Here is a 24,686-nt window from a genome sequence, read left to right as displayed (position 1 = left end):
GAGTTGCTCTAACGGTTTGAGTTGGTTGGCCTCCAGCCAGCAGGTGGCACTTTCAAGAAAGCATCAGCAGTAGTAGTACAGGAGAGATACAAGCTTACTCCTAAGGTCACCTGGGTAAGTATTTGGGTTTCTCAGGTGACAGGCAGGGCCATAGAACTCCCAAGAGATTATGTCCTTTTGTCTTTGGCCACCAGGGTAGGTAGAGAAAGATCATGGAGTAGGGGCAGGGTTAGGCATGTCTGAGATCAGACTCTTTTTTTGTCAGGGCTTGCTGAAGCCACTGTGGCGGATGGGGTTGTGGTTCTCAGGCCAATGGGGTTATGTTCCCAGGGGGATTGTGGCCACCTCTGCTGCATCATACAGGTTTCCAGGGAAGTGAGGGAAGGCTGGCAGTGATAGGCCTGACCCAGCTCCCACACAGCCAGCAAGACCAGTCTCTTTCCCAACATGCCTCACCAACAGCATCAAGTTTATATACAGGCAGTGAGTGAGCAGGGCTGAGAACTTGCCCCAGACTACAAGCCTCCCTGCTGAGAAAGCAAGAAGAGCTTTCAGGCCCCACCCCTCCTTGCATACTGTGGCTTCTGTGCTTGTATCTGCATTTCCCATTCCCCCAACCCCGGATTCTGCCCAGGAAAATTTATGCTCAGTCGAAATTTTTAGAAAGTTCAGCTTGAAGTTTCCTTCTCCCTGTGGTCCTTTTCAAATTTCACTGGCAGCTCCACCCTGCCCCCCACAACCCGTTCCAAGGACCCCTGTGAGCTAGAGTCAGAAATGGCTTCCTGGGGACCAAGAGTGACTATGGGGCCCTTCCTGCTACTTTTTCTACTTTTATATTTCTCTCAGCTCTCTCAATCTGTTTCATCTCTAGGTAAGGTTAAATTCTTCTCCCATCATCTAGATTTTCAGGTTCCCCAGTGAGGATGTGTGTTCAGAGGTGGACTATCCTCCCTCTCACACTTTGGACACTTAGTTTTTTGGCTGTCTCACAGAGTTTGCAGCAGCAAGCTGCTTCTTTCAAAGGGTCTGTGAATTCTTTCAGTTTTCTCAGTATGTTCCTCCAGTAGTTCTTAGAGCAAAAGTTCATGATGTGAGTCTTCACATGCTGTTCTGTTCATTCCAGTGGGAGTTGCAAGTTAGTCCCTACACTTTTATGGTTACCTTTGATTCTAGATTAAGTCTGCATTCTTGTCTTATCAAAGTTTAGTATAAATGAGTATTTTTACCTGTTCCAAGAAAATTCAAGACCTTAGAACACACTGACTCCATTTATACACATCTGGACCTGTCACTGTTATATATTTAATTCTTTCTGAATTTTAAGCCGCACAAAATATCAGTTGTATTGTTTTATACAATCAGTATTTATTTCCCAATTTCTTTCTCTTAATTCCTTTATTTCTTGTATCTTTAATATTTTACCTGAGGTTATTTTCTTTTGCTTGAGGGACATTCTTTGGTATTTCCTTTTGTGTGCGTCTAGACGTGGCAAATTCTCTTATTTTTCTGTTTGTAGGCAAATATTCTTGTTTTATTAGCATTCTTACAGGATACTGGTGTTGGGTATAGTTTGGCAGTTATTTTCTCTTTTCAGCATTTTGAAAAAATAATACTCTTTTTTTTTTACTTCCATGTTTCTGTTGAAAAGTGATATTTTCTTTTTTTTTGTAGGTACTATTTTATTTTTGGGGGAGCTGCTCTCAAGATTTTTCTCCGTTTTGTTTTTTGGTGTTTTTATTATGGTTTTCCCAAGTGTATTTTATTTCCATTTATCTTGCTTGGGGTTGATAAGGCATCTTGGAACTTTGATTTGACATCTTTCACCAGTTTGGAAAAAATTCCCTGCCATTATCCTTCCATTATTTCTATCCTCTTTCTTTTAGATTCACATTATCCTTTCACTATAGCCCTTATGTGTCTTTCTTACCCTCTTTTTTTCACCTCCGTCAATCTTCTTGTTTCTTTTTCATTCAGTTGGGGCAATTTTTGATTTATTTTCCAATTCATTAATTCTCCTTTTGTATCTAGTGTACTGTTAAACCCATATAGGTAATTTAACATCTCAACTATTTTACTTTTCAATTTTATAATTTACCTTTGGTTCTCTTTTATAATTTCTGGTTCTCTACCCAAATTAAAAATCCTATTTTTATTTCTCTGAACATATTAAGCATAGTTATTGTCTTGACACACAGCTCCTAAAATTGTTGGAATATCTGGAGTGATGAGAGTGTCTTTTGTGAGACATGAGCTGACTGGTGGCTGGTGCTCCCAGATAGCTTCAGGATGTTGGCTGGTCACCAGAAAGACCAAGGAAGGATTATGGGGCTGGAACTTTCAGTTCTATCCCCCAACCTCCAGGGAGGGGAAAGAGGCTAGAGATTGAGTTAACCAACAATGGCCAATAATTTAATAAATTATTCCTACATAAGAAACCTCCATAAAAACTCCTAAATTACAGGCTTGAAAAACTGGGTTGAACATATCAAGGTGCTGGAAGGGTGGTGTGCTCAGGGAGGGCTTGGAAGCTCCACCCCACTCCCTTACCCCTATATCGTGCCCTATGTGTCTCTTCTATTTGGCTGTTCTTGAGTTGCATCCTTTGTACTACACTGCTAATAATAAATAAAGCTCTTTCTTGAGTTCTGTGAGCCATTTAGCAAATTATTGAACTTGAAGGGGGGTGTTGGAAGATCCTCTAACTTTGTAACCAAGTTGACAGAAGTGCAGGTAACCTAGCACCTGACACTTGTGACTGGCATCTGAGGTGAGGGCAGTCTGTGGGACTGAGCCCTTACACCTGTGGAGCATGATGCAAACGTTGGTTATTTAGCATCAGAAATGAATCGAATTGTAGGACACTCAGTTGGTATCAGAATTGGTTGGGTGTCAGGAAGAAAAAACCTGTCAGTTATATTAAAGTTTGGATCTATTAACTCCATTTCTTTATTTTTTAAATTGTATTTTACTTTTAGGGGTATATGTACAGGTTTGTTACATAGACAAATTTGCATCATGGGGGTTTGTTTTACAGGGTATTTCATCACCCAGGTGTTAAGCCTAGTACCCATTAGTTATTTTTCTTGATCATACTGTATAGCCATAAAAAAGAATGAGATAATCTCCTTTGCAAGGACGTGGATGGAGCAGGAGGCCATTATTCTTAGCAAACTAACACAGGAACAGAAAACCAAATACCACATGTTCTCACTTATAAGTAGAAGCTAAATGATGAGAACACATTTCTTTATCTCTAGTTGTTTACTTTTGTCTTCAGTCACATTGTCTTGTCTTCTTATGTTTCTTGGTAATTTTGACTGAGTGCTAAAGATTATGAAGAACTAGAGATAATTTGTAGCTCTAGATGTTATCTCCCTGTCAGGGAAAATTTATATTTGCATTTTTGTAGGCTAGGTACACTAGCAATCCCAGAGCTTCTTAAACAAATCAACATTTGAAGTGATAAGAAGTTGAGTTTCAACCTCTGCTGATTTGTTTTTAGTTTATTCTTACACTCATAGTGGGTAGGTCCTCAGGATTTCAACACAATGCCAGAGGATTTGTCAGCTGCTACCCACTTCCCAGTGGACCCTGAATTCCAATTTTTGTCATCATAGCCCTGTGAGTCTGTTGAAACCTCTGATGAGCTTCTGAGCCTCTCAGCTGTTTCTCCTAGAACACTGGCAGAGTTCTTCGGTAGAAAAGCGGCTCCGAAGTCCCGGCTCACTTCTTGGGTTTCCTTATTCTTCTGTATGATGGCTATGCAATTCTTCAATGCGTCACTATCTCTCTGATACCCTCAAACAGATTTTTAAAAATATTTATTCAGTTTTTGAAGTAGTTTTCAGCAACATGTTTGGTATAATCACTGTATGCATTAATGAACCCTCTTTCCTATGCCTTTAATTCGCAAAGGGCTATATTCTTGGTACTCAAGAATTTCTGGAGTAAACACAATGACTGCTTTAAATTATGATGAGAATATTTATTTAAATATGCTCGAGATTGAATAAAAATATATGCCAATTTATAAAATAATTACGTTTTACAATTGAACTATCTCTCCTTATGTCACAAGTTCTCTTTTAAACTTGCCCCAATTATAGGCAAAATCACCCTAAATTTCTTTCCTTAGTCTTTTTTTAAAAAATGGGACATTTATTTTTGGCACAGTGTGAGTAAATCAAGTCCTTTCCTTAGTCTTTTAGCACATCTGAGATAGGATTTTAAATAAAACAGGGCTTCTGAACCAACTACGTAAGTCAGCTGGGATCAGGAAACTATACTTCGTAAGTTTAAATCTTTTTAGGTTTCTTATGTCTTTTAATCTTATGTCATTTAAAAGTTAATGAAATTAACTTTTCTGGTCTGGGGACAAATGAAGTGGATTTTGGTTTTGTTCACATTTAAGCCAGAATATTAAAGAGGAAATAATATTCTCCTGAATGTCAGAGTGTTGACAACAAGGTGGAATTGGAATAAGAGACTCTTTCAGAAAGAGATAGATGAAAGTCAATAAGAAATAAACAAGTTTCCTACAAATCTACTCACCACTCAGAAAATTTCCTCCAAGAGCTTATTTGTGCTCCATCATTGTAAAGGTTTTGTCACCTTCATGCAGTTTCTCTCATTTAGTAGACAGAGCTCACTGTGGATTATACCATTACTTATCATCACATATGCCATATTAATATATCATCCACATTTATTAGTTGCATTGTCCTAGCTAAGCATTGTACCGCAATTTACCACCAAACCAAGGAAAATTGAACTGACTTAGTCATTCTTCCTGCTCCCCTGAACCTAGAACACTTGGGGTTTGACATTTTTTTGGACTGGGAAAATAGTGTAAAATTTATGTAGGAAGCAACAATTCTCTAGAGATATGAGAGAGCCAAAATCAATTTCTTTTCATGTTACATAACTAGACTGAAAATGACTGAGTAAAATGGAGGGAAGTAAAGTGAAATGTTCAAAGTGGGTTTCAATGGAAGAATTTTAATGTCACAGCTTATCACATATGGGTATGTCACCCATAATATTTGGACAGCTATGGTTAGAAAGAAAAACAAGATGATTTCATATTCTATGAGGTAGAAAATGTGCTCACAGTATTTTTTTATTTAGTGAGGTTTGTCACCTATTTTCTAGAAAATGTTCCTGTATTTAGTGATGTGTATATATGCATAAAATCCTACACATTACTTCTGATTATGCTGGTTACTTACAACTTTTCATATGGGGGTTATTATCATTTTATAGTTTATATATGCCCATTATATTAAATATTTCTTTAGTGTCGATGGGAAAATAAATCATTGGTATGAGAAAACACTGGCATTGTAAGGTATTCATCTGGAATTATTCAACCTTTCACAAACAAATGAGAAAGATTATAGGATTAGACAAAATCCTGGATTTCTTTCCCTCTCTACCCATCTGTATTCATTATAGTTGAAAGACAGACAAATGAAGCTATTGGTAGCTCAGTCTTTAAAGCTCTATTACAATTTAAAAGCATTGAAAGAGAGAGAAAAATGGAAAAATCTTATCAAAGGCTGGAAATGATCATCATATTAAGTAGTTGAATATTCCTGTTTAAAGACAATGAAGAATGAAGATAGGCTGTATAAAGATATGACTTCCTTATTGGTATTACTCTATATTTTCAATTTCAAAGAGATTGAGCACAGAGCTGTTAAGGGCCTGTGCAGAATGTAGAACTGACAATTGGGCACATAAATGAAATAGGTCAGTGGTTTTCAGTTCTATATAAATTGCACAAGGCAAGCCCACAGCCTTGGCTAGAACTCACACCAGAACCCAAGACTTCTCTGGACAGTTGATCTGACTATTGTTATCCTTCCTGCACCCCAAGAAAGTGGACAGAGAAAAGGACACAGCCCGGGAGCACAAAGCTGCCCCAGGAAATGCAAAGGCTATCATTAGTCTTCTCCCCTTTCCCCAAAGCACCCTCCTTTTAATACAAGAATCCAACTTTTGTCACAACAGTCCATGGGCGCTAGGGGAAGCTGAGCACTTCTCTGTTTCCTGGGAATCCCTGAATGGCATCAACATAATTCTGTCTACTGCCACAGTGATTGATTCTGGAATAGACATGTGTCACAATAATAGATGCCTTCTGGGGATCTTGGATAGAGTGGTTTCTTTGTCTTTAAGAGAGGGCCTCCAGGAGAGATGCTTACTCTTCCTATGGACATGTTTATGATGTTAGGCCTGAAACTACTATGGCCAACTTGAAGAAGACGTATGGAAAAAGAAGACAGAGAAATGAGCCAGAACCCTGACCAGACCATATCTGACCAATGCTTTTAGAGCTGTGAGCTAATAAATTTCTTTAATTGTTCATGCCACCTTAAGGGCTATTTACCTCAGCAAAGATTATCTCTCTTGATAGAGAAAGGAGGTCCACTTTAAACCCAAGTGGTTCCTTATCCAGAGGACCACCCACAGGGTCTGTTTCAAGGATCTCTTGGCCCATTTGATCTAATAAGAGAGCTATAGAGATGCTCTCCTCTGGTCCAGATTTATTTTTAAATTTCACCATTTGTGGTCATGCTCTTCAAAATTCTCTGGTTTATAAGCCTAGAGCATGCCTCCATAGGCCACCCCTGCTAGAATGGATCCTCTGTATGCAATCCGATCTAAATCCTCATGCCTGGGTCCAGAATACCTGCCATGGTCACCTACAGGTTGTGGAATACAAATCAAATGGTTCTTCTTTCTGGTAGTGCCTCATTTCAACACAATGTCTAAGAAGAAAACCTGTTGGTAGAAGATGCATTCTCACTGATAGACTCCTTCCTGCCTTCTCTAATTTCCCATGTCACTTTTTTTTTTTTTTTTTACAAAAATATTAGTCCAGGCACATCATCAGTTTCAGGAAGACCTGTTGAGTCCTTCTCATTTGAAAGTGGAAGCTATTGTGATAGAGGCAATTTGCCAGTGGAAAGGCTTGGTTAGGTGTGATAATAAAGCTGGCACTTAAATGATCTCTAAGTAGGCCCAGTAAGAATAGCTGGGTTGCACCCCAAGGGTAAAATATCTATAGTGGGGCTATGATATGCTACAAATAAACTTTTACAGTGAGAGATCTGTGATATTCGTGTTGTAGCATATTATAAGCTTGCAATCAGATAGGTATGTGTTTTGTACTTTAATAATATTATCAAGTCAAGATCAGTGGTTTTCATGCTTGGTTGGGAGTTGGGGGTAGAGTAGAACAGAGCATGTGGAAGTCATAATACTTTAGATCTGACACCTTAAAGCATGGATGTATTTAATACCATTCTAAATACTAGACCGATTTCGCAGGTAGAATATCCGACTCTATTATGTATTTAATTCCAGTGGCACGGGGCTTCTTTGTTCTAACAATAGGGCCTTTCTCTGTTCATTGTTCTAGCCACAGAAGTACAAGTCTAACAAATAAAAACAATTGCAAAGCAATTACAATTTTTACTATAATCTCTTCGATAATGCCAAATGGAGGTGACTTTATAACACACTGCAAAACTTCTAAAAGCCTTTTACCTGTCTATCTTGCTAAAGTCTCATGTATCAGGGTGTGGTAGATGACTCTAATTACTCTTACTCTCCCCAAATTCTTTGGAACTTCAAAAGCAGAACTTACTGGCCTTTCTTTTCTTTTTCTTTCTTTCTTTTCTTTTCTTTTTTTTTTTTTGAGACGGAGTCTTGCTCTGTCACCAGGCTGAAGTGCAGTGACGTGATCCTGGCTCACTGCTACCTCTGCCTCCTGGGTTCAAGTGATTCTCTTGCCTCAGCCTCCTGAGTAGCTGGGACTACAGGTGTGTGCCACCACGTCCAGCTAATTTTTTTGTATTTTTAGTAGAGACGGGGTTTCACCATGTTGGGCAAGATGATCTCGATCTCTTGACCTCATAATCTGCCCACCTCAGCCTCCCGAAGTGCTAGGATTATAGGCGTGAGCCACCGCGCCCGGCCTGGCCTTTATTTTCCTGTCCCTACTCTCTTACCTTCTGGATCTATTTTCCTAGAGTAAATTTTGGCCCTTTCCTATACAAATCAGTCAAGCCAATATAGGATTTTCTGATTTCTCAGTCACCCATTTTTAAGATCTGCATAGTGAGACCCAGGAATTGTGCATATGAGGACATAATTCTCCTTAGCATCACTTAAAAATTGTATTTATTCATTTTTATTTTTTAGCATCACTTTTGATGTGTCCAACATTTGCCTCTCCAACATCTCTTCCCGCCACAGCCCCACTTACATGGCACACTTCTGCCATCAAAGGGTTTTTAAGCAGAGGAGTGCCATGATCATCCTTGCATTTTAGAAAGGTTGCTCTGACTGCTATTTGAAGAATAAATTGGGATTTTATTGGAGTAGGGAGAAGGAGAAGAGTAGGGAAATCAATTAAGAAACCATAGGGTTGTGCAGAAAAGAGATGTTGATAGTTTGGACCCGGGTGGTACTAGTGTGGCAGCAAAGGAGGTAGATATGAATTGAAAGGTTTGAGATATATTTTGGTAATTTCTGGCTAGGGAGGAAATAGAGCTGTTATCCAGAGTAGGAATGTAGACAGAAGATCTAGCTTATAGGGTAAAATATTGAGATTGGTTTGGGGCATGTTGAGCATGAGTTCTATGGGATATCTAGTTGAACTCTTCATTCAGCATTTGACTTAGGTAAGTTTAGGGGTGAGGGCTAGAGATATGGTTTTGGGAGTCATCAAAGCCACCTTACAGATGGCTTTTGAGCCCATGAATTGTGATGGACCTATCTTGAGAAAGCATACATACTACTGAGGGTATTAGAGGGGTGACAGCAGAACCCCTGGGGGCACTACAGTCTAACAGGTGAACAAAGGAAACTTGAGGGAAAACCGGGAAAAAATAGGACAGACTCAGAACTCCTGGTTTAGACCCAGGGAAATAGAGTCCTTGGTCTGATCAATAAATAAATTAGACCACTGCAGGTACAGTGCTTACTTCTAAGTGCCAGCCTTTTACAAGGGCAGCAATAACAACTGTGTGTCAGAAGGAAGGCCACTGGATGGTGGGGAATCTGGAATCCATGTCAAAACAGAGTGTTGAATACCTTCATACCGAGATGATGTTTATCCTATTTGCTATGCAAGACAGGGATTTAATTTTGTTTTTTAGTTTCAGAAGGAATAATAAGGGATTAAGGAAGCACATTTCAATCAATATAAATAATAGTTTTTACCAGCTGTTAAAAAATGGAATAGGTTGACTTGTTTGGAATGAGCACCCTATAATAGAGGAAGTGTTTGGGCAGGACCTGGGTGACCCCCAGTGAGGCATGGTGGAGCAGGGATTCCAGTCCTGAGTATGAGATTTAACTATTGAGGTAGCTTCTCATTTTAGAAGTCAGTGATTCTGTTAAATTGTTGTCTTTCTATATGTACATATTTAATCATATATTGCAGGCCGCCACACACACAGCGTCCGTGTTTGTGTCAGTCAGTAAGCTTAGGGTGAATAGAAGGAGTGACATTTTATTCTTTGGAGACTCTAAGTGAAAGTGACATGAATCTTCACCATGTTCATATGGGCACTCATGAAATTTTGTTGAGAATTCCTCTGAGAGAGAGCATCTCAGTATTGAGTCAGTTTTGCGGCCTTGAACTGAGACAGTTGACGAGACATCTTATAATAAGAATAAGAGGGCAAGATGCCCTAAGGGCTTCACATACATTTATATCAAAATGCTGTGAAGGAAAATCAATGTTTTGCTTCTGGCAGTGAAAATCCAAACCTCACCAAATTACTGGGGATGAACATTTTATTTTCAAACACTAGAGAGAAGAAAAATCCCCCACTAACCTTAGCAAGAGCTTCACTATGTCTCTGGTTGTAATGTGGTGTGATAGGCTTGGCAATGACCCTATTTTGGAGCTATAATTCATTCCTTATTTCATTCAAGTGCTTTTTCCTAAATCGCCTTGGTGAAACCCTTCTTGATCACCCAATGTAAAATCTCACATGATGCAATATTTCATTTCTTCTTTCCCTGAATTATGTTTTTCCTTAATACTTGTCATCTCCAGAAAAAGGATCTCTTCTGCACAGCAAAAGAAACTATCAGAGTGAATAGACAACCTACAAAATGAGATAATTTTTTTTAAATTATACTTTAAGTTCTGGGATACATGTGCAGAACGTGCAGATTCGTTATATAGATATACATGTGCCATGGTGGTTCACTGCACCCATCAACCTGTCATCTACATTAGCTATTTGGGAGAAAATTTTTGCAATCATCCATCTGACAAAGGTCTAATATTCAGAATCTACAAGGAACTTAAACAAATTTACAAGAAAAAACCCCATTAAAAAGTTGGCAAAGGACATGAACAGACATTTCTCAAAAGAAGACATTTTTGCGGCCAACAAACATATGAAAAAAGCTCAACATCACTGATCATTACAGAAATGAAAATCAAAACTACAGTGAGAGACCATGTTGCACCAGTCAGAGTGGCAATTATTAAAAAGTAAAAAAAAAAAAAACAACAAAAAAAAAACAGATGTGGGCCGGGCACGGTAGCTCACACCTGTAATCCCAGCACTTTGGGAGGTCAAGGTGGGTGGATCATCTGAGGCCAGGAGTTTGAGACCAGCCTGGCGAAACCCTGTCTCTACCAAAATACAATAAATAAATAAAAATAAAATAAAAAGAAAAAATTAACCGGGTGTGGTGGCAGGTGCCTGTAATCACAGCTACTCGGGAGGCTGAGGCAGGAGAATTGGTTGAACCCAGGAGGCGGAGGTTGCTGTGAGCTGAGATCATGCCACTGCACTCCAGCCTGGACAACAGAGTGAGTGAGACTTCATCTCAAAACAAAAAACAAACAAACAAAAAAAACCCAGATGCTGGTGAGGTTGTGAAGAAAAAGGAATGCTTTTACATTGTTGGTGGGAATCTAAATTAGTTCAGCCATTGTGGAAGACAGTGTGGCCTGTCTTCCACACACTGGGTCCTGTGGGGCAGGGGCGCGGGGAAAGGCAGCATCAGGAAAAATATTATACCTAATGTATGCTGGGCTTAATATCTAGGTGATGGGTTGATAGGTGCAGCAAACCACCGTGGCAAACGTTTACCTATGTAACAAGCCAGCACATCCTGCACATGTATTCCTGAACTTAAAATAAAATAAAATAAGATAAAATAAAATACAAAGAAGGATCTCTTCACAAAGATTTGAGTGCAAGTGGTGTATTTGGGATGTGATTGCAGGAAGCCCAGTAGGGGTTCCCCTACTGGGGAAAGGAAGGAAGCCAATTCAGGGTGGAAGGAAGCAGGTTATTGGGCAGCTGGGATTCAGTCCTGCTGGGGATCTCTGGCAGCCTGCACAGTATGTCTTTGAGTTGCTACATGTGAGGCAAAAGGAAGCTGGGGCGTTTATCTAGCCACTCTCATCACTCGGTGGTCAAAGGCTGCTGTGTGGGGGATAGGAGCTTTAAGTTCCCAGCTCTTCCAGTCTCTGTGCTTGGACATGTGTCCTCCAGCTGTCAGAGAAAGCCTCCTGCTTTATTTTGTAGTAGGAACCCGGGGGTCAGAGTAGATGGGAATGGGGAGTCTCAAGGGAATTTGAGAAGGGCACTGATAGTATCTGCTAGAAAGCTAGTTATTCCCTAATGGACTGGGTATTTTACTTGATTATCTCTATTGTGTCTGTCTCCCACTATTACATAAGCTTCATGAAGACGGACTTTTCTCCGTTTTGTTCACTGAGTGGCACTAGAAGCATGACCACTGGGTTATTCATTCAATATTTAACAGTTATTATTTAGTGCCTACTCTGAGCCAGGCAAGAGTACTGCTCTCATACTCTTTGATATTACGATCTCCAGCAGGCTAGGTAGATCTCTGCTGTTTTTGCAGCTAATTTTTAGCCCATACTGAGTCAAGAAATTAAAAGGGTAAGATGATAATTAGACAAATACTTTGCTGTAATGCATATTTTTGGTAGCTAAATAAATAACCATGACAGCATGACCTGCTAGGCCAGAGAAAGATCAATAGGGTGTGGGAAAAATGCAAACAATGGGTTAGAGTGGCTACTCTAACCCCAACTTCCATAGACAATCTTCTTGCTAACTGAGGGGGCCTGGACACATGGAAACCCAAATCTAAAGCCTACCACTGGCCACTGATTGGATTCAGGTCTCAGGAAGTTGTAACCTTAGGATCAAAATCAAGGAAAATACTTTTGCTGAAGTCTGGCAAATTGCACCGATGACTCATTGAGTTTGTAATTAACACCTCTTTGAGAACATTTTTTAAAACCATGTACAACTGTTAAATTACATTGCACTTGCCCTGAGCTTTTTTTCCTGCTACTGACTTTTTTCCTACCTGAGTTTAGAATATTTATTTAAAAATATTTGGCCCATCTTTTCGGCTCGTCACTGTTCTCTTTCTGAGTCCCAGTTTTATCCCATCTAGCTTCCTATTATTTCTTAATTTACAAGCCAATGTTTAGTTCTCACTTACCTGCTCTATCCTTTGACTCTGATCCATCCAAAACTTACTCCATCCCATACCCATGCCCAAGCCCCTATTCCTTCTGAACACATTATGGATACAATTAATTATTGTTCTCAAAAACTATGAGCCCTAGTGTATTTTTAAATTTTAATCAATAGGCAAATGAATTTTGATTATACATTATTTGTATGTAGCCATACCTCTTTTCCCTTCTATTAGTGGTGTTAATCAAGGATTGATCAGACTGAAAACACTTTCAAGTTACATTTCTACAATTCCTACCTTTGAATTTTTCCTCTGTGGTCAAATCTGTAGGCAGCCAAAGGTATAGATAGACAGCCATAGTTCTAGTAATCATTCTTGTTAACACTCTTCAGTGATGCTTCTAATGGGAGACTTTCCTGTATCCAGCACAAGAATATGTACTGTTTTTAAATCATTCATGGGAACCTCTAGAGTGTATCCCAAAGTGGGGGAGTAAATTTATTTCTAAATGCAAATTTGAAACATTTTAAAGTTTAAAGCAGGGAGAAAAAATTAGAGATGTTTGTTTTATATAGGCACATCTGGCTTGGTAATAAAACTTCAAGAAGAGGCACCTTAGGGGCTTTTGGTAAATTAGGTTATCATTAAATAACATTTTTGAATATTATTTATCCTGTGTTATTAAGCTAGGCATTGCCTGAAGCAAGGTGGTCATAGCTAAATGCCTGTAGGAAAATTAAACATGGTTTGGAAGGATCTGTACCCCAATATGTTAAAATTTACTAACAGCATCTGTGAGTACAAGAACTAGTGTTACTGGGTCTCTTTTGTCCCAAAGATGGTATTTAGACTACAGCAATCAGCCAAATCATTAGGCCATGTGGGATCCACCAAGGCCTTCCCTGAGACCTTATTCTTTCCATTCCCAGAAGCAACCATCAACAGTGGCATAAACATGCAAGTGAACAAACCATGTGGTTCTGCAAACACTAAAAAATAAATTAGAAAAATAGAGAAAAAGCCTTTTCATTCTGTTAAAAATTAGGAACAACAAAATGTACATTTTAATCTATGAGGTCCCTTGGTATTCCATAAAGGTTTTCTCTCAAGTAAAATAATGTGCTTGCTGGTGTGATAAATTAGCAGACACCTTTTTTGGCATGAAGTATTCCTGTGTTGCAAATCACTGATTTTATTAGGTGGTAGCACTAGCAGCAGTCTAATGCTGCCTCATGAAAAAATCCATAATAATTCAATCTAATTTTAATGATCCTGGAAAAAATAGTAGATAGAAGAGTCTACTTGTTCATATTCCTAGTTTCTAGTCATGTCTGTGGAAGTGAATGTGATTCATAGACTTTTGTTGCTTTTTTTTTAACAATGGATGAAACCAACTCAGTTTATCTTCACCTGTCCAGTTCACACATCATCTCTCTCCTCAGCATATTTCTTGCATCTTGTATATGTTTACAGCTTGTTTACTTATTCATTTGGTTTCTAAGCTCATTGGAGGAAGATCAAAACTAGTTCAGTTGAACATTTAAACCCATTACAACTCCTCTGCATGGTAAAAATGCACATAATGGTTTACATTTTTATTTTAGAGAATAATTGAAAATAATTGTATAGAACATTCTCTTTGGGCATATAACTAGAAATATGAGGAGTCTCTAAGACAAATAAAAAATGGATCAATGCCAGTCTTGGAGTAGACTGTTGGTCTGTCTTATTTGCCTTCTAATTTCATTTGTTTATTGATATGTAAATATTTATTCATGTGACACCTCCACTGTGTGAAAGTCATGCTATTTTCCTGCTAATGCAAACCCTCTGGGAATTCACAAGAACTTGATGAGTTCTCTCAAATAGGTCTCTATCTTTTCTCTTTGACTATAGGGAATCATTTATCCACCACAGGGTCAAAATTGGAAAAGAACAGGACACTATTATATTTTTGTATGTTCTGATTCTTGTGTATTGGTACCACTATCTACCCATCAATAAGACCATATGCATTTTTCAAATATCTCAGGATAAGAGAACATGCTATTTCTCAAGTTCCACAGTTGTTTAAATTACTTTTCTAGATACAGATAGTTGTATTTGTTATATACAAAGTTATGTTATCAGAATATGTTCTTTGCCTGATTTTGCCTGTTTGAACTATTTACCAACAAAAACTGCAATTGCTTTTGCACCAGCCTAATATTCACTTTAATAAAATATTACTTGGTCAGTTACCCATGTTTCTATTACTGTGCATTTTCTTGTACATATGCTGTTAGTGTGATGTATATTTATTGGTGTACAATTTTAGCAGTATGAAGACTGATATTATTCTTTTGTTTTATTACATTTTATATTTATTTATTTATTTGAGACATGGTCTCTCTGTGTTACCCAGGCTGCAATGCAGGGGCATGATGATGTCTCACTGCAGCCTCAACCTCCCAGGTTTAAGTAATCTCACACCTTAGCCTCCTGAGTAGTTGGGGCCACAGGCACATGCCACCACGCCTGGGTAATTTTTGCATTTTTTGTAGAGATGAGGTTTTGCCATGTTGTCCAGGCTGGTTTCGAATTCCTGGGCTCACACAATCTGCCTGCCTCAGCCTCCCAAAGTTCTGAGTTTACAGGCGTGAGCCCCTGTGCTCAGCCTGTTTTACTGCATTTTAATGGCTTTCACCACCATTTGTGTCTGATGCTACTAAGAAACGTATCCTTTAATAGATATATAATACTTTGAAAGTAAGTGGTGACAAGAATTTCCTAAGAGAAAATCTGATTACTAGAATTATAATAAAAAGATCTGTTCAGTTTCCTCAGTGAGACTTAGAAAAGACTCTAGTCTGGAGAAATACAGATTGAAAGTAATGCAGAGAATACTTGCTAAGTTTGCTTTATGGGTGTGCATGCCTATAACAGACTGTTTACCTGACTCATCGTTCTTGGAGTCCAAGGAGGCCACATTCTATTCTGACATATTGCATAATTACTGTTTTTGCAGACACTGATGATCAGCCCTAGAAGTCCTTGTGTTTTCATGGGTCAGATTCCATCCATTTCTTTAGTCCTATGTTCCTATCCTTTTTTTTTTTTTTTTTTTTTTTGGGACGGAGTCTCGCTTTGTTGCCCCAGATGGAGTGCAGTGGCATGATCTCGGCTCACTGCAAGCTCCGCCTCCCAGGTTCATGCCATTCTCCTGCCTCAGCCTCCCGAGTAGCTGGGACTACAGGCAGCCGCCACCACGCCTGGCTAATGTTTTATATTTTTTAGTAGAGACGGGGTTTCACCATGTTAGCCAGGATGGTCTCGATCTCCTGACCTTGTGATCCACCCACCTCGGCCTCCCAAAGTGCTGGGATTACAGGCGTGAGCCACCACACCTGGCCATTCCTATACTTTTACAGCCAAATCTACTTGCTTCATCCAGTAGATTCATCATTCCTCAGGGGGGTAAAAGACTTATTAATTCTCTAAAGATAGAGAGAATATTCCAGATATCCTGTTTATCTGGAAAATAACTGATTTGGACCACACCATATAATAATCTACTCTCAAAAACCCAAAGAAGAAATAAGTGTCTTAATTTATAAATTTGGCTAATCTTTCTTGTGGCAGATGGAAATGTCAATAACCATTCATAATCTCTCCAACTGAATTACGAAGAGTATTTTGTTCTTAATTGGATTTTGCTTTTTAAGTATGAAAATATCTTACTGCAGCACATGGTTTTTGCTGTTGTTGCTTTCCTCCTGAAATATCTGCTAGGACTTAGGCTGCAGGCTAGTTGACTCTTTATCTTCTCCAGCATATATCAGTACTGGTACTGGTATCTTCAACATATAGGTTCAGTCTCTCCAATCCCTAAGTCAAACCTTAATTGATCCTGAGCAAGGTGGACCTTTTAATGGTGGATTTAGACTCTTGGGCAGGTGGGTAAAGAATTACTGGTGCAGCTGTAGTTTCTGTATCCGTGTGATTGGAGTATGCTTGACTTGTCAGGTAGAGTTGGATTTTGGGGGTATGCATGCTTTAATACACATACAGTTCCTTACCAAGATGGTTATTTCTTTTATATGCTGATTCATCCTAATACTGGCATATCGCATTCTTCTTGACCACATTTCAAAATGCTGTCACTTGGAGCCCTACTTCCAAGAGACCTAAGTTGCCTGGACATAAAAATAAGATTGAAGGAATCCAGTTGTCCAGAAGGTAGTACACACCATCTCTAGAGCATGTGGGGGAACTTTTTCTGGTTTGGCCTAACCCATATCCACTCTCTGAATTCTTATATTCCTCCTTATACCTGTGATATTTCCTAAATAATGGATAGCCTAACTTGGGAGGCAACTTGTACCCTACACTTACTGTCTCTTTTCTTTCTATTTTTAAAAATAGAGATGAGGTCTCACTATGTTGCCCAGGCTGGTCTCGAACTCCTGAGCTCAAGTGATCCTCCTGCCTTGTCCTCCCAAAGTACTAAGATTAGAGGTGTGAGCCACCATGCCTGGGCATGTCTCTTAAATTTTCCTCAGTTTCTGAAGTTTTCCGTAGCATTAGAGCAATACATGGACTTTCCTGTATATGATGTTGTGGTGGGAAGATTTTTTTTTATTATTATTTTTTTATTTTTATATTTTTTTAATTTTTTAATTTTAATTTTAATTTTTATTATTATACTTTAGGTTTTAGGGTACATGTGCACAATGTGCAGGTTTGTTACATATGTATCCATGTGCCATGTTGTTTTGCTGCACCCATCAACTCGTCATTTAACATTAGGTATATCTCCTAATGCTATCCCTCCCCTCTGCCCCCACCCCACAACAGTCCCCGGAGTGTGATGTTCCCCTTCCTGTGTCCATGGGTTCTCATTGTTCAGTTCCCACCTATGAGTGAGAACATGCGGTGTTTAGTTTTTTGTCCTTGTGATAGTTTACTGAGAATGATGGTTTCCAGCTTCATCCATGTCCCTACAAAGGACACGAACTCATCATTTTTTATGGCTGCATAGTATTCCATGGTATATATGTGCCACATTTTCTTAATCCAGTCTATCGTTGTTGGACATTTGGGTTGGTTCCAACTCTTTGCTATTGTGAATAGTGCCGCAATAAACATACGTGTGCATGTGTCTTTATAGCAGCATGATTTATAGTCCTTTGGGTATATACCCAGTAATGGGATGGCTGGGTCAAATGGTATTTCTAGTTCTAGATCCCTGAGGAATCGCCACACTGACTTCCACAATGGTTGAACTAGTTTACAGTCTGTGGTGGGAAGATGTCTAATAGCATTCCCAGAGATATATAAAACCACAAGATAAGTTGGTTTAGTTTCCCAAAAGTCAAGCTATTATTTCCTAAAGTTCTCCAGTTTAGCTTGGGCTCAGTGGGAATAGTTCTGCTGCTCTACCTGGTGACCACTGGAGCTACAGTATTTAAGATGGAGTGTTTGAGATGGTTTCTTTCTAACATGTCTGGTGCCTCAGCTGCAAGAGCTGCAAGAGCTGGTGGTTAGCCAGGCATTTCTTTCTCTCTCCACATAGTCTTTCCATTTGGGTAGCTGAATCTTTTTACGTGGTGGCTCAGGGCACCAAAAGAGTGTTCCAGGAAGACAAAGCTCATTGTGAAAGTACTTACTAAACTTCTGTTTGCATGGTACTTGCTATTACTCCATTGGGCAAAGGAAGTCACATGCCCCAGCCTAAGGTCAACGTGGAAAGGACTTGAATATTGAAGATATGATTCACTGGGAGTCACCAATGGAGTAATGTGCCATGAATTTTAAAGATGAAGCATGTAATTTCAAGATAACTTTACTCTTGTGGTGGGCCAGGACTCAACTATACTGGATAGCGTATTTCCTTTTTTCTGTTGCTGAGGACCAGTCTAATCCAGTTTAGTATGCACAACTATTAGCTTCTTTTTGGTATATCTTGGGAGTTGTTAATGATTGGAGGTAATGAGGGTTAATGACTCTCTCATAACCTTGTATCAGGTTATTAGGAAAGCAAGTCCCAGACCAAATTCTGCTATTCGCACAGAGTAGCATGTCTGAAAGCAGGCACAAAACAATCCTAAACTACTCTGTAAACATCATTTAGGGATCTAGCCTGAGGCTCTATTCCTGAGGATGTAGGTTCCAGAGCTCACTAGAATCTTACAACCTCTGTGTAAGCATGGAGAACATCCATAAAATATTTCTGATTTCCCAAATGAAAGCCGAATTTTTATCAATTAACCAGCCACAAATTCCACCAATAAAAACCCACTTGTAACCTTATGCTGATTAGAAAAGCTCCAGCTTTGATGGAAGAAAATAATGACTGAAGACCTTTTAGTCTTTTCTAGTGCATGACTTTTCTAATAAAATTAGCTAATCATCGCTAGAGAGTAGATTTATGATCAGGGCAATATCCTGTAACAAGAGTGTAACTGTAACTGACACACACAATCTATACTAAAGAATATTAAAATAAAGTGGGGATAAGTTGGTCAAAGGGTGCAAAGTTATACTTATGCATGATAAACAAGTTCTGCTAATCTATTTCGCAGCAAGAGAGTAGATACTGAATATTCTCCCCATAACAAGGATGATAAATATGTGAGGCAATGGATATGTTAATTACCTTGACTTAATCATTTCACAATGTATACATATATCAAAACATCACTTTGTACACCATAAGCATATGCATTTTTTAATTTGCCAATTATACCTTAATAAAGTAGGGGTAAAGTATAGATACCGTAATATGTGCCTTTAAGGGTGCTTTGGTGGAAAAATTGGAGAAGCCTTCACCAGCTTCACCAGAAAATTACGACTTTGAGGATTATGCCTTGCGGATGAATTGCTTCTGAGAACAGATTGGAGAAGCATTCACCAGCTTCACCAGAAAATTAGGACCTTGAGGATTATGCTTTGTGGATGAATTGCTTCTGAGAACAGCAGCATCCCAGTTCTCAAGGAACTGTTTCCAAAACAAATCTAAGTTTCGTGCACATATGAAAAATCCATGATGTTAAAAACATTTTATAAAAATATTTTCTTGTATTTTAATTGTTTGTTTTCAAACACACACAAAAGTAGAAGCTATACCCATCACTCAGTTCAGTGACTATCAGTATGTGACCAAAATGCTCTATCTCTAACCCCCGTCCCTTTCCTCCCTGCTCTTTACACCAGATACATTATTTAAAAGTAAATCCCAGATATAATGCCATTTCATCTCTAAGTACTTCAGTGTATATTTCTAACAAGGGATAAGGTTCCTATTAGCCTAAGAATAATACCATTAATACGCCTAAAAATGAACAATTCCTCCATGTTGTCAGTGTTCAAATTTCTCTGAATCATAATTATAATTGCAGATGCTCGTTGACTTACAGCAGGGTTATGTCTTGGTAAATCCATCATACGTTGAAAATGTTGTAAGTCAAAACCGCATTTAACACACCTAATCTACTGAACATCATAGCTTAGCCTAGCTATGTGCTTAAATGTGCTTCGAGCACTTACATAAGCCTGCAGTTGGGTAAAATCATTTAACACAAAGCCTATTTTATAATGGTGTCTAATATCTCATGTAATTTATTGAGTAGTGTTCTGAAAGTGAAAAACAGGATGGTTATATGGGTACTCAAAGTATGGTTTCTACTCAGTGCACACCAAAAAATTGTAAGTCAGGGATCACCTGTAGTTTGATTCAGGACTCAAAACAAGATTGCATTTGGTTGATATGTACCTTGGGCCCTTATATTTCCTGTAAATTGGTAAATCCAGAGCAGGGTTTTTCAACCTCAGCGCTCTTATCAGTTTGTACTGGATAATTATTTGTTGTTGGGGGGCTGTTCTATGTTCTAGGTTGTTTAGCAGCAACCCTGGCCTCTGTCTACTAGATGCCAATAGCACTGGCCTCCAGTATGACAATGAAAAATGCCTTTAGACATTGCCTAATGTGCCCTGGGGGCAAAATTGCACCAGTTGAGAGCAACTGGATGGGATTTGATCCCATTTGTATTTGATATTTTGTCAAAAATATTTCACCATTGATATTTCTTATTGCATCACATTATAAGCATCTCTTTTTGATCATGGGTCCAAGTGCTGGCAACATGATTCATTTATGGCAAAGTTTCCCATTTATCTTTTTTTCTTTTTTTCCAGACAGAGTCTCACTCTGTCACCCAGGATGGAGTGCAGTGGCACGATCTTGGCTCACTGCAACCTCTGCTGCCCAGGTTCAAGCGATTCTCCTGCCTCAGTCTCCCAAGTAGCTGGGACTACAGGCACCTGCCACCATGCCCGACTAATTTTTGTAGTTTCACCATCTTGGCGAGGCTGGTCTTGAACTCCTGACCTCGTGATCCACCTGCCTCAGCCTCCCAAAGTGCTGGGATTACAGGCATGAGCCACTGCGCCCAGGCAGTTTCCCATTTACGCTGAAGGATTTAACAGCTGCTGATGATCATTGCCCAGATCAATTGTTTTACTAGGGATTTCAGGAGAGATTTTCTAAATTTATCTTCTTTCTTAACCTATTTTCTGGAATTCTTCTATATAGAAGAACTTTTCCTCCTTAACTATCTGATTACCATAAAATAATTTCTACAGAAGTGGGAGAATAAATTTGGTTCATTCTCATTATTTACCATTTTTCTGAAAAATGAATTGGTGTCCAGTGAGTCTTTCTCCTCTTTTTTTTTTGAGATGGAATCCCACTCTGTCGCCAGGCTGGAGTGCAGTGGCGTGATCTCAGCTCACTGCAACCTCCACCTCCCGGGTTCAAGCGATTCTCCTGCCTCAGCCTCCTGAGTGGCTGGGATTACAGGCATGTGCCACCACGCCCAGTTAATTTTTGTATTTTTAGTAGAGATTTCGCCATGTTGGCCAGTGTGGTCTCGATCTCTTGAACTCGTGATCTGCCCGCCTCCCAAAGTGCTGGGATTACAGGCATGAGCCACCGTGCCTGGCCTGAGTCTTTCTTTTAGTATAACTCTGAACTCATGGCTTTAAAAAATAGATTTGATGCATTTTAATCCACTGTGATCATTATTTTTTCTGATGCTCAAATTGCCCTGTGGGAAATAAGGAGCCCCTTAAAGTTTGCTCCTGTCTCTTTGACAAGACGGTGGTCTTTAGTAAGTTTTAAATTTTCTGGTATGACAAGGTGTTATAGGATCATCTCATGCAATTCCCTTTTGTAGCCTTGAAGTCAGCTATTTTCCTAAGAAGTCTTGGTTTGTTTCACTGGGAGGTGTTATATAGAGATCATGATCTGTGTGCTAGGGGTTCTCATTGATTTTGAGTTATTATTGCTTCTGGGTTTTTCTGGAGAATGGAGCATGGAAGTAAGTTTTTCTTTAAAGGGGAAAAATTAAATGAGTTCTCACTGATGTTTCTAATCAAATTTAGTGTTATAAAGATTTTTATTTAATTCCTTTGATATACCATTTGCATTTCATTTCTCTTAAACTAAACATTTTATTTCTAACAATAATTACTTGTTTTTTATTATATAAGTTTCAAAATAATAATATTATTAGTAGTAACAATATTATTATTGAATGTAGTTTAGGATTTCCTTGCAGTTATTTTTATTCTTAGGATATATACCTTTGGGGAGAGAGAGATTGTTTCAAATTCATATGTTGAAACTTAATTACCAGTGTGATAATATTAAGGGTGGGGCTATGTAAAGACACAGCGTTGATGTTCTCAGGAGGATGTAGCAACAGGGTGCCATCTTAGAAGTGAAGAGGAACCCTCACCAGACACTGAACCTGCTGGCACCTTGATCATGAACTTCCCTGCCTCCAAAACTGTAAGAAATAAATTTCTATTATTTATAAATTACCCAGTCTCAGGTATTTTATTATAGCAGCATAAACAAACGAAGACAGCTTCTCTGATTTGGAAGGACATATTCAGACCATAGCAGAAGTCTCGCTTCCATCTCTGCCCCCTCCACTCTATTCCCTCCCTTTTCTTAGAGCATGCACCCTCAGTGGAGGTGATACTCTTCCCGAGAGAGTAAAAATTTATTTGGGTGTTGTGTGAAAATATTTTAGTAGTCATAATGGTTTGTGGACCTCCAAATCTCAAAATTACCTAACGAAATCTTGTTTCTTAGTGTTTAATTTCTGTCATTAGAGAGAATTTAAACACTTCAGTTTTTCCTCCAGGAAGATGATAAAAAAGAGATTTAGAAACACTGCTCCACAGGTGATCATCTTGTTATATTTGAGTATCCTTCCATTTAATCAAAATATATTCATATAATTAGGCATATGTACAAATATAAGTATTTGTATTTTTTTCTTTCTCAGATAAAAGGCACAAGCCTTATGCATGTGCATACACACCGTCCTGCCCTTGCTTTTTTTCACTTAACAATATATTTTGGAGAAAACTCTATAGCAAAATGATCCCCAGCTGAGAGTAATGCTGTATAACAGTACTAAGAGCTTTCTCAGTACTTTTTAAAAATTTTTTTTTAGATACAGCTATAATTTTATTACAAAACCATTCTTTTGGCATTAGTTGGTTACAGTGATAGCAAGATAATGTGAGTGTGCAGACCAGCTCTGATGGAACCACTGTATTCCCTGCTTACTGAACCAAACTTCGGCTACCTCACATCCATTACATACAAGTGACCTGCAGTTATTACTGCTACAAATCTTGAGGCATGTACCACTGAGGGAGGAGCTGATGCTAAGGGATTAGATTATATGTTGGTAAGACTACAAAAGTTCCTTTACAGGACTTTTTCTTCCTCCTCCCATCCAATGACTTTGCTTTAGAAGAATCACATTACTTAGAGCTAGTCTGAGTAGCAGCAGCACCCAAGGAGCATCAGTTCTTGTTACAAAGCAATACCTGTGTAATGCACTTTTACACCACAGGCAAAGGGAAGGACCAGTCTCGTTTTAAACTCCTGCAGGGTCCCTTAATAAAAAATAAAAGCATTCCATCAAGTTCTTCTGGGTGGTGTTGTTGCTGTACATTTGTTGGTGAGTCATTTTCTGTGCTGTGTTTGCTTTGAAGGGATCTTCCATTATATCTCCAATATTCCTTTCTTATAGTGTCCTTTTCTTTAGCTAGGATTTCACATAACTCTAATGCTTTATTAAGAATAGAGCATTATTGTCACACTGGTTTTCTAGCATGTCTTCATAGATATCCACAAGAAAGGCAATTAGGTAGGGGGAACTATGACTTGGTTGTAAATCAAGTAATTGATTTAACAGATTAGGATATTTGGAAAGAGCACGATCCTGCAAAATCCCTTTCAAATAGTTCCATGCACTTTCATTATGTGGTACTAGTTTAATCATTTCCAGAGTGTATTGGACTTCTCTCTCCAATACAGCACGATCATTGTAGCCAGTGGTGTTAGAAATAACAAAGTATCTTTGGTTCCAGAGTTATTTCTCACATCCTCTTTGAGAAGTTGGTCCACATACTGCAGCTCATTATCCCAAAGTTTAAAGTCCTGAATAACCCACTGTCGATGCTGCCATGCATGATAATTCTTTGCATCCTGATTAAGAATATCAGCAATAAATTCAAGCTCCTGAGATGGATCTTTTAGCCATTCCACTAATATTCGCCTATGATGCCAAATTTGATAGTTTTTGGGCTGCTTCTCAATTATTGCAGTGATGTAGTTCATTTCCTCATGTAGATCCTTCTGAAGTGACTTTAAAAGAACTCTCCGGAAATGCCACACTATATAATTGGCTGCATTTAACTCAATAGCATCCCGGGTTAGCTTAAAAGCTCATTCACTTCTTTCATCATGCTGCAGGACAGCTCGGAAATAATCATAAACATCTCTAACTGTACAGGACGTAGGAGGGTGAGTCCAGGCTCACAAACCCGTCGTCCATGGGGGACGCCATGGCTTCCCCAGCCTCGGCCGCCATCTCTTCCTCGTGCTGCTGCTGGGGCGGCCTCTCAGTTCTTTTCATGGCAGCGTCATACCATTTTGTGCATGTACCATAGTTTATTCAAGCAGTAGCCTATTGATGGACATTGAGTTGTTTGCAGTCTTTTGCTATTACAAAAGTGCTGCAATAAATGCCCTTATGCTTACTTATATCATTTTACTTCTTTGCTAGTGTATCTTTGGTAGGATTCTTATAAGTGGGATTGCTGAGTCAATG

At 38.9% G+C, this 24,686-nt stretch overlaps 1 pseudogene; it reads right to left on the bottom strand.

Annotated features, from left to right (window-relative positions):
- Positions 1 to 23,412: 23,412 nt before the first annotated feature.
- LOC100598683 lies at positions 23,413 to 24,467 on the bottom strand (annotated as a pseudogene).
- Positions 24,468 to 24,686: the final 219 nt, after the last annotated feature.

Source organism: Nomascus leucogenys, chromosome 9, assembly GCF_006542625.1.
Source record: "Nomascus leucogenys isolate Asia chromosome 9, Asia_NLE_v1, whole genome shotgun sequence".
NCBI lineage: Eukaryota > Metazoa > Chordata > Mammalia > Primates > Hylobatidae > Nomascus > Nomascus leucogenys.
The sequence above is the reverse complement of the archived record's forward strand: the minus strand, read 5'-3'. Positions and strand labels throughout refer to the sequence as shown.